This window comes from Triticum dicoccoides, unplaced genomic scaffold, assembly GCF_002162155.2.
Source record: "Triticum dicoccoides isolate Atlit2015 ecotype Zavitan unplaced genomic scaffold, WEW_v2.0 scaffold131853, whole genome shotgun sequence".
NCBI classification, from domain to species: Eukaryota; Viridiplantae; Streptophyta; class Magnoliopsida; order Poales; family Poaceae; genus Triticum; species Triticum dicoccoides.
Genome location: NW_021192981.1, coordinates 9,735 through 19,035, shown reverse-complemented (window position 1 = coordinate 19,035; position 9,301 = coordinate 9,735). Strand labels below are relative to the sequence as shown.

Genomic DNA, 9,301 nt, shown 5'->3' with positions numbered 1-9,301 from the left:
CCGTGGAGCCGCCGCTCGAGTCGCACCGATCCAATTTTTTTGGGTGTCAGATTCCGTGGTGAAGAGGATTATGAAGCTTCTGCTAGCTCGATGAACTGAAGTGAAAAGCTAGCCTCTAGGTAGCAATTGATTCATTCCAGAAATTTGTACTAGAGTAGTACACCCATCGGAACAACCCAAGAGCCATCCCTGCAGCGAGCAAGGTCCCCGTCGCATCGTCGGCCACATGGCTTCGTCGGTGTCTTCCGATAGCGGCAAACAGGAACAATAGATTTTTGGTGGCGGCGGCTAGGATTCAGGCTGCCTCCCGAGTCGCCCACACGGGAGCGACGCGGGGGCAGTTGATGTTCATATCCAGGAAGTTCAAGTTAATTAGTTGTGTTATAGTTTTTGAAGGGTACACATCAAATTTTGAAGCACATAATCTCATTTCAAAACATGTACTAGAGTAGTACACCCATCGGAACAACCCAAGAACCACCCCTGCCGCGAGCAAGGTCCCTGTCGCATCGTCGGCCACATGGCTTCGTCAGTGTCCTCCGATAGCGGCAAACAGAAACAATAGATTTGTGGTGGCGGCGGCTAGGATTCAGGCTGCCTCCCGAGTCGCCCACACGGAAGAGACGCGGGGGCAGTTGATGTTCATATCCAAGAAGTTCAAGTTAATTAATTGTGTTATAGTTTTTGAAGGGTATACATCGAATTTTGAAGCCCATAATCTTGGTAAATCTCCCCTTCCGCTCAGGCCTTAGTCGATATATGTGGTTTTCTCCCATTACCCTATTTCCTATTTGTATACCTGTAGACATTCCCTTTGATTAATAAAGTTTGGCATTCCCCTAAAAAAAGCTAGGTGTGAGTTGGGGAAGTTAAAAAGGGTGTTCTTTTTGTCGTTAATTCAACACTCCTTCAAACAGTTTCTTCGGTTTGCATACAAAATGCAGGAAACTTTAGGTATAAACTGTATGTAGTATATCAACAAAAGTGCCCAAAAAAAAGTGACAAGCCCCAAAATGGAAATGCAAAGAAAAAAAAGGAAAAAACAGAGAAATGCACCAGCCGGGAATCAAACCCGGGTCTATACCGTGGCAGGGTACTATTCTACCACTAGACCACTGGTGCTTTGATGAAATGTTCTTCGCATAGCCTGTCAATTTTGGTCGTAGCATTCCTTTCACTGAAAATTAGACAGTAATCGTTACTCCCTCTGTGGTAAAAAGTATGTGCTTCAAATAGATGTATCTAGCACCAAATTAATGCTAGATGTATCCATTTGAGGAACAAACTTTTCCAAACAAAAAGAATACGTATTTCAGTATTGACCAACTAGGCTTTCAGACGTAATGTTGGATCCACGTATACAACTTCTAGACGAAGGGAAGAAGCCAACGTGTCAGGAAGATAGAAAGTGGTAAACCAATCTGTTATGGGCAAACAGACCACAATACAGCCTTTTCTCATTTCTCTTTTATGGAAAAGGCTAAATCCCGACTTTATTAATAATGCAAAAACGGCAGCACAAAGGATCCGTTAGAGTATAAGGCACACAGCACATGGGTGCAACATCATGGCCCAGGAACTAAGAGCATCCCAGCCGTTGGCCCCCCAGGACGTATAAAAATCGCCCCCTGGGGTGAGCCGGCGATTGGTTCGGCGCTGAGGACGATTTTGCGCCTAGTCGTCGCCCCCAGTCGTTGATTTTGGCCCACTTTTGAAGCCCCATTTCAGCAAAAAAGGCCCATATGGGCAAGAATAGGCCTATATTCGGCGTGGTTCGCCGTGGCTCGGCGTTCAATTATCAACATAAATATTTTTTATCACATATTTCATCACATAAAATTCAAATACTTCAATAAAATAGTAAAACAACAAATAGTTCAATACAAATTATATAGTTCAACAAATAAAAACTCATATTTCATCACACGTCGCGCCCGGTGTCGCCCTTGAGCCTCCATAGGTGCTCTATCAGATCTTGCTGCAGTTGATGATGCACCTCTGAGTCTCGGATCTCCTGACGCATATTGAGGTAGGCATCGTCCAGTCATTGCCGGCGATTCGTTCGGCGCTGGGGACGATTTTGCGCCCAGTCGTCGCCCCCAGCTCGCCCCAGTCGCCGATTTTGGCCCACTTTTGAAGCCCCATTTCGGCGAAAAAGGCCCATATGGGCGAGAATAGCCCCATATTCGACGTGGTTCGCCATGGCCGGCGTTCAATTATCAACATAAATATTTTTTATCACATATTTCATCACATAAAATTCAAATACTTTAACAAAATAGTAAAACAACAAATAATTCAATACAAATTATATAGTTCAACAAATAAAAACTCATATTTCATCACACTCGCGCCCGGTGTCGCCCTTGAGCCTCCATAGGTGCTCTATCAGATCTTGTTGCAGTTGATGATGCACCTGTGGGTCTCGGATCTCCTGACACATACTGAGGTAGGCAGTCTAGGTTGCCGGTAGCTGGTGATCAACTTGGGCAAGAGGACCCTGCCTGTGGTATGGTTCAGTGTCAAACACTGGCTCTTCCTGCTCGCTCTCAATGATCATGTTGTGTAAGATGACACAACAAGTCATGATCTCCCATATTTGATCTTTCGACCAGGTCTGAGCGGGGTACCGGACAACAGCAAATCGAGATTGGAGCATACCAAATGCCCGCTCGACATCCTTCCTGCAAGCCTCCTGAATCGTCGCAAACCAGGCGTTCTTGCCTCCAGGCACAGGGTTTTTGATGGTCTTCACAAATGTCGACCATCTCGGATAGATGCCATCAGCTAGATAGTACCCCTTGTTGTAGTGCCGCCCATTGATCTCGAAGTTCACCGGAGGAGAATGACCTTCAACAAGCTTGGCAAAGACAGGAGAGCACTGCAGCACGTTGATGTCATTGTGAGTTCCTGGCATACCAAAGAAGGAGTGCCAAATCCAGAGGTCCTCTATGGCCACCGCCTCCAATACCACACTACAACCGCATTGGCGCCTTTGACATCCCCTGCCAAGCAAATGGGCAATTCTTCCAATTCCAATGCATGCAGTCGATGCTTCCAAGCATCCCAGGAAATCCTCTTGCAGCATTCTGTGCTAGGATCCGAGCAGTGTCTTCTGCATTGGGTGTTCTTAAGTATTGCGGTCCAAACACTGCCACCACTGCCCGACAGAACTTGTAGAAACACTCTATGCTGGTGGACTCGGCCATGTGCCCATAGTCGTCCTGTGAGTCACCGGGAGCTCCGTATGCAAGCATCCTCATCACTGTCATGCATTTCTGGATGGAGGTGAATCCAAGTTTGCCGGTGCAATCCATCTTGCATTTGAAGTAGTTGTTGAACTCCCGGATGGAATTCACAATCCTGAGGAAAAGTTTTCTATTCATCCGATAACGGCGCCGAAATGTTCTGTCGCCGTGAAGTGGAACATCGGCAAAGTAGTCGGATTAGAGCATGCAGTAGCCTTCGAGACGATGCCGGTTCTTTGCTTTCACCCGCCCCGGCGCCGAGCCACCTCGTCGCGGCTTTTCATAGCAGCTGGGCGAGGGCGGCGAGCACCATGAGATGATCTTCCTCCTGGACGTCAGCTTCGGCTTCCTCCTCCAGCAGCACGGCAAGCACTTCCTCGTCATCCGAGTCCATCGCCGAGGCAGGAAAATCGCCGAACACCTTGCACGCGGTGGCGTGCACCCGCCGCTAAACTACCCCTCCGCGGCCGAAAACGGCGGCCGGAAACGCCCAGCTGGTCTCGGAGGGGCTGCCACGGCGAACCTCTGCTATTTTTCCGGCGGGAAATGGCTACCTAGCGGTGAAGGGCGGCGCCGGGATATAACTAGTGGCGGCCGAGAGCGCGGGAGGGGTGGGAGGCGAGTCGGGGAAGAAAATATTGACTTTTCACCTGACGGCGTGGGCCAGCCGTGCTTTTCCCTTGCGCCGGAGCCCCCAAGCGACCCCCAGCGCGCCGGGTTTGGCCTGCGGCCGCCGGGCGGAAAAAAAGGCCGAACCGAGGCTTTTCGTTGTCCTGGGGGCGCGACTGGACCGTTTTTTGGCGCCGGGGCCGAAAAAGTGGCCTGGGGGGGCCTGTTGGGGGCGCGGCTGGAGATGCTCTAAGTTGCCGAAGATGGAAGAGCAGCAAGCGTTACTAGGATCCTAGAGGCATGTCCGAGAACGCATTCCGATGTCTAGCAGCATTGAGAAGCTTCCACTGCTGAAGGAAATCAATCATTTTGAAAATGAAGTCAAAGCATACAAATGGTAGCCAAAGTAAGCAGATGCTTCTCTATTCATACATATGGTAGCTTACTAGTTGAATTCTTGGTCAACCCTGTAGATAATACAGGAAAGTAAAGAGAAAGAGACACCGATTTGTGGGGTATAAGTGTTTTCGGGCAAATAGCTGTATATGCCAATCATTTGTATGAAAAAGATATATGGTACTCTTCGCAACATGTAGGGCATATTTGCTAACTGATTTTGTTTACTCCATGCAAAATTGAAAGCAATTAAACAAACAGCAATAGAAAATAACATGCACATAAGAAACTGAGAATTGTACCTGTTGTGCCCTTGGATTGGAACAAAGATGGACCTCTTAGAGATACATCTTTTGACAAACAACAATAGAAATTAACATCGACTATACGGTATATGAAAGTGTTCAACTGAGACAACTTTTGACAAAATTACAATAACGGGCAAGTAACAAGAATAGTGTTCCTTTTCTGTGCTAGTTTAGAAGGCCATCACTGAAAACCGATAAGAGTGAATGCCAAGCTCCTTTTTAATGCCAAACATGCATAAAAGTTTAAAATGCTCCAAGCTTCAGAAAGATGACCTTACATCTGAAGGAAGTATCCAGATGCAACCTTTGTTTATCAACCAGCTTTAGATTAGTACCCAGGAGAAACAGAGGGTGCTAAAAAAACATTGCTCAGGACTAAATAATAATTTGCATTGATGGGAGAGACCCTTAAATTATCAGTTTATTAATTCGATGCTTTTCTTTTACTGGGAATCAAAATCTTAGATGGATCTAAAGGTTATTTAGATTGCTTTAGTATGTAAATTTATAAATCCACAAGTTCTCTGCAACAAATTCTACAGAATTCGCCACAGCAAGCAGAACATGAAAGACATCATACATAACCATGTTGTAGGAGACCGTACAAACAACAGGGAAGTCTTGAATCACGTGAAAACAGATACATTACTCATTCAATCCAATAGACTACTTTCCGTCTTGATGACCTTTGTACTGTCCAGATGTTATAGAGTGAACCTGTTGGTCCTGTGGCTGAGTTAATTAGGTTTAGAGTTTAACTATATTTATTCTAGACAGTAGAATATTAAGTTAGAGTAAGTCAGATTAAACCCAGTGTCAGCATGGGTACAATAACCATGAATCAGGCAACTAAAGGAAACTGTTTGCAAGTGGCGGTCGGATATGTATCAGCCGGTGGAATTCGTCCATAGCAACAACCATCCTTCCAATTCTGCAAAAAGAGTCTGTCATAGTTTAATGGCATGCTCTATATGAAAATTTTAACCGGGTAACCTGGACGAGCGACTCCCTGCTTCAACCTGATTGAAGCCTGATTCAACGAAGCTTCTTTAAATGGAATCGGGTATGTCACAACCATCGAGTTGAATTTATCCATAGCACCAGCCATCGTCGTGCAAAAAGGCAACAGAGTTGAATTGCAGGATGGCTGATGCTATGGACAAATTCAGCCAGAGGATTGGCTCCCTGCTTCTGCGTGCTAACTTTTGGGGTGGCCGAGGGCATGTCACAACTACAATCTGGTTGAAGTTATTCATAGCATCAGCCATCTTACCCACCGTGGGGAATCGGCAACCACCGTTGAAGGGTAGGATGGATGATGCTATGGACGAGTTCAACCAGCGCACCTGTGTGTGTCGACTCCGGGGATGGCATCGGACGGAACTGGTTCGGCCATCGGTCGAACAGGTGGTGCGCTCCCGCCAGGAAGAGAAGAGAGGCCGTCGGAGAGGAAGCGAGAAGGCGGACAAATCTCGACCTGCTGCTCCTCGTCGTTGCAGTCGGCCGCCGCCCTACGCCGCCGCCAATCCCCAATCACGAACTCTGGCGTTAGAGTTTGTCGGAGGGGCGCTGCTATATATATGGAGCAGCGGCCCATCCCGCGTCACGCCGTGTTTTGGGCCGACGGCCCAACAGCGCACGCGGTTCAACATGTTGCCGAGCTATAAAGAGGTGCCACATCACCGCGCCCATTAAAACTGGTACAACATGTTTTATTTATTTATGAAAACTTAGTTTTGCCTTGTCGATTTTATCTAACAATTAATTCAATCAATAAAAAAGAGGAATATCGTCCTGTATGATATAAAATATTCACACTTATTCATAAAAGGGGAAGGACATGGCTCGGGTAAGTGGACACCGAAGGGAGTTTAGTGAACACAAGAGGGGCTTGCGTGACACTTAGGTTTGGACATGACAACCAAGCCAACCCATTCGAGACTCTCGTGTCTTCCGCAAAACCCAATCTTCCTTTTTGTCATGGCCATTTTAAATGTCTGGAAGCATCAAGGCAAGCTATGATAAGAAGTTCCCGGATGCCCCTCCATGGTTGATGCCGGGCTAGGAGTGAAAGGAGACCCCTTTTACTCTTCCTATCATGGTGGATGCATCATGACGTGGACGGTTAGTGGATCCTTGGACATGGATGCCGGGGTGGCCCCGGATGGTGGTCTGTATGGTTGGCTCTTTGGCGGGCACAATAGCGGTGGTGATGGCATTCTCTCTTGGTCGTGTGGGTGGCGAGAGGTGGTGCGGCGGGTGGCTCTGGCGCGCTCTTGTCCCTGATGATGGTGGTGCCCCGACCCGGATCTGGAGTTCTGGGCTCACCACTCTTGCCCTGGAAACCTCGCTTAGGGACACAGTGGAGTTGCCAAGCGAAAGCTTCGCGCTTTGTCGCCGACAACGGCAATGCTCGCAAGCGCCGTTATCTTCCTAAAGACGTCGTTGTGGCGCTCCTCTCCGTGTCCGGGTTCCGGCTGAAAACCTATGTCTTTCGGGACTCGGCAACGGCGAGGCCTTGCGCTGTTTTCACTCGTGGGGGCGTTGTCGTGGAACTTAGGTGCTATAGGGCTTATGGTGGGTGTTGTTCTCAGTTCTTCTTCTACTCTATTATGGTTGCGTAGCCGCGTGCGTGTTGCGTGATCAGGTTTGCCTAAGATGGGCATTGTTTGAGGGCTACCCGATCCCCTTGTATCATTCGGCCATGTACTGTGTGTGGTTGATGCTTTCTATATAAAGCGGAGTGAAAGCCTGTTTCGAGGATGATAAAAAGTTCCCAGAACGCTAGATGCTCCGACATTGGGCATAATTCAAGGGAAGAGTGAGGACGCCCCGAGGTAATTTACCCCCACACTCTTGATGCCTACGACCCTACCTTCGCTTCGAAAGTAGCCTCCCTTGTGCAACTGAGAGAGCCATTGGTAGTAATACATATTGCACGTAAGCTAGTCTTTTTTTAGGATTAATGTTGCCGCTTTATTTAAACTTCAAAGTTTGAAACCTCATCCGAAATTACATCTAGAACCCAGTCTGGGGACCCCCAACCAAACCTCACAAAGTTCTTCACCGATCCTTACCTTAGCCAACTTATATGCAACAACATTAGCAGAACGTCGCACCCACGAAACTTTAAACCTCGGCGATGAACTAAGCATCGGCTTGATCTCTTCACTCATGGCCCTACGGCGGAAAGCATTTCCAGTGGTTGATTCAACATTTGTACCCGTCTTAACTATCGAGCTCCACATGCATCCTCACGGCGTTGACCTCCTCGCGCACCACTTGGAGAGCCCGCTTGCAAGCTAGGACTTAGGCCCTGTTTGGTTCATAAGTCCTAGGACTTTTTCTAGTCCCAACTAAAAAGTCCCTAGTCCCTAAAAAGTCCCTCCCTGTTTGTTTCCAGAGACTAAAAAGTCCCTAGTGCTTTCCTAGAGATTATTAAATGACCATGTTGCCCCTAGTATATAAAAAAATAACAATCAAACAACACCATGGAGTGGCGGGCCAATGAATGCATGGAGGAGCATTGTTGAAAAAGTCCCAAAAACTCCCAAAAAAGACTCTCCTTGAGAGTCTTTTTCATTTAGTCTCAAATGCTTAGTTTAGTCCCTAAAAAGTCCCTCCCGTTTGGTAAAAAAGTTTCTAAGAGGGACTTTTTCTAGTACCTACACAAAAAAGTCCCTGGAAATAAACACCCCCTTATTACGGCGTACGGGTCCACAATGTTCCGGAAATGATGGCACACAACGGCTCTAAAGTCTAAACCCGGTTAGCCTTGCAAACACACATGAACCGTAGCAGCGACCTGAGGGGGATCCGGGGTAGGATGTGCGACACGATGACGTTGTGTGGCACGTACGGCGCCATTGTCACGTCGGTGAGGGCGGTGGCGATCTCTTGCGACGGCGATGAGCACGCAACAACACGTCACCGACTCTGTACACGTAAGTTTATGCAAGTGAATCCTTGGTGTACACGTACACGTACGTTATTTCTCGATCGAGATATTTCTCAATTAACGACTGCCTCGTCAGATCTACTAATATCCAACTCGGGCGGTAGAAATATTAAATCGAACGCGATGGGATCTCGTCGTCCTGCCGTGGAGGCCACCAGCAGCATGGATATGCTACAGGAGATCCTGCTGAAGCTGCCGACCAAGGACGTCGCACTGTGCTGCTGCGTTTCCAAGCTGTGGCGCCGGGTCGGCAGCAACCCCTCCTTCCGCAGCCTCCACTCCATGGCTGGTCATGTCGTCTCCGCGGCCCAGATCTCAAAGACCTTGCTCGTGTCTGAGAGGTGCCAGGCCGGCCGGAGCGATGAGGCCATCATCTTCGATGCGTCGTCGGGCAATACCATGTGCTGCGTCCCCATCCCCGGCGGCTATAGCCTAGCCAACATCTGTAACGGCCTCCTCTGCTTCGTACACCGCTATGGCCGCGATGACCCCGGTCCCGAGGCGCCGGTGGTGGTGTGCAACCCTGTCACCGGCGAGACCCTGGCGCTCCCCAGGGCGCCTCCGCTAATGGTCACCCCCAAGGGCACGTACAGGCACCAGTTGGCCTTGGGATTCGGCCCTCCCACCAAGGAGTACAAGCTCTTCCGGCTATCGACGCACTCTCTTTCCTCCGAGCAGCGCGTGGAGGTGGACGTGTACACCCTAGGCGATGCCGATGGATGGCGCCATCATTCGTTTCTCTCTCCGTGTCGCCCGACGAAAATCTCGCCGCTGGTGTCGAT

At 48.7% G+C, this 9,301-nt stretch overlaps 1 non-coding gene across 1 annotated transcript; it reads right to left on the bottom strand.

Annotated features, from left to right (window-relative positions):
* Nucleotides 1-1,051: 1,051 nt before the first annotated feature.
* On the bottom strand, nucleotides 1,052-1,122 carry TRNAG-GCC. Its single transcript has one exon. It is a non-coding gene; the product is annotated as a tRNA-Gly (tRNA).
* Between the last annotated feature and the right edge of the window lie 8,179 nt (nucleotides 1,123-9,301).